This window comes from Hibiscus syriacus, unplaced genomic scaffold, assembly GCF_006381635.1.
Source record: "Hibiscus syriacus cultivar Baekdansim isolate YM2019G1 unplaced genomic scaffold, ASM638163v2 tig00002237_pilon, whole genome shotgun sequence".
Lineage (NCBI taxonomy): Eukaryota > Viridiplantae > Streptophyta > Magnoliopsida > Malvales > Malvaceae > Hibiscus > Hibiscus syriacus.
This window is the reverse complement of record NW_024061918.1, coordinates 7987889-7989492: the sequence shown is the minus strand read 5'-3', so window position 1 is coordinate 7989492 and position 1604 is coordinate 7987889. Positions and strand designations below refer to the sequence as shown.

The window sequence follows — 1604 nt, the reverse complement described above, 5'->3', positions numbered from 1 at the left end:
TTTACATTGTATGATTTTTTAGACTGATATGTGGGGATGGAAAATGTTAGTACTTAGTTTGCCTTCACTACCTTACTGTTGTGTTTTACGATGAAAATTTAATATTACAGTGTTGAAATAGTAACACATGATTTATCTTGCCTTAGTTTACTATTGTTAAATGCTTAGTCTTTTTTCTTAGCCATTTGAGGTTTCCCTCCTCTTATGCATAGTTTACTTGTTTAAATTGTAGGCGAGTCACCTATGAATATCATATGCTTCTTCAAAATCTTACAGTGCAGGTAATTATACAGTTCATTAATTGTGTTATGGTTAGCATTTTCAAATACTTTTGATTCATCAGTTAGTTCAATTTACATTTTGATTAATTTCTATTACTTCCTTACTGAAAAACTTTGCCTAATTTGGTATTTCGACCTTTAGTTTTATAAATAAAATTAATAATTCATTCAGATTTTTATAAATACAAATAAACACTCATTGTGTTTGATCTTCTATATCATTTTCAAGTTTGCTTGCTTATCCTATGTTGTCTACAGAGTTAAGGCATTGAGCCATGCAAGTTCTCATGTTTATATGGTATCTTATTGAATGTTTAAATATCCATTGTCAAACATATGGTCAATGATATGAGTTTCATGAATTGTTAATCTTTAGCTTGTGTTTCACTTGCATTGTGTACATACTCTAATCAACAATAATAATTATATTTGAGTAAGTTATTTTATCCGTTAGTTTTTTTTTAATATGATGGATGGTGGTTTACCTTGCATTGAGAAGTCATATATCAATTTAATAGCAGAGAGTTTTGGCGTAAGTTGTATGTGTAGACCTTATAATGATTCTCGGATATGAGATTAAGCGTGAATGTACAGTTTAGCCATTCATTCTCATTGTGCAATTATTATGTTGTTCCATTGCTTTTGATTATCCTGTGTTCTAAGTTTTTTCCCTTTATTATCAAATGGTTGTTTCATTATTTGAAAAAGATTTTAAGGTGATATGCTGGTACAAAGTTGATCATGCACCTTATTATTTTGGATTGTTCCAGCATATGTTGTTGCTCAAAAGCTACCTTGCGATGATTCTAGTTTTTGTAACTGAATATGTGTGTGTTTTAATGTAGGCCTTGAACAATGCAATTGTACCCTCTTCAGTGCAAGCTACTTTCCCTTACATATTTGCTGTTAGCAAGTACTTACAGGTAAATGAATACTCTTGCAGTTTTATGCCCTTAAACTATATATAAATTCTTTCAATGAAAAGCAGTCTTAGCAGTGAAACTTACACATCGAAAATTTTGATGCAGCCTGGAACTTTTGATCTTGTGGGTATGATGATCTATGATATAGCTCTATCGAGGAGGAGTTGAAAAGAGAAAGCACTACAATTAATCTTGTAAAAATGATTTTTTTAATTTTCTTGTACTACTTTCTATTTAATGATGTTGAAGTACATTACATTTCACTTGAATGTTTGTAAACTTTGATTTATTTATGTCAACTATTTTTACATAATCTGAGTCGTAATTAAATTTTAAGGTTGTTGTTATTGGATATTGCTACATAATAATAAATTTGAGTAATAAATAGTAGAAGATAACA

General features: G+C 29.5%; 1 long non-coding RNA gene across 1 annotated transcript; it reads left to right on the top strand.

Annotated features, from left to right (window-relative positions):
* The first annotated feature begins 238 nt into the window (after positions 1 to 238).
* Positions 239 to 1353, top strand: LOC120140029. Its single transcript, XR_005517695.1, has 3 exons — positions 239 to 281; positions 1127 to 1204; positions 1310 to 1353. It is a non-coding gene; the product is annotated as an uncharacterized LOC120140029 (long non-coding RNA).
* The last annotated feature ends 251 nt before the right edge of the window (positions 1354 to 1604 follow it).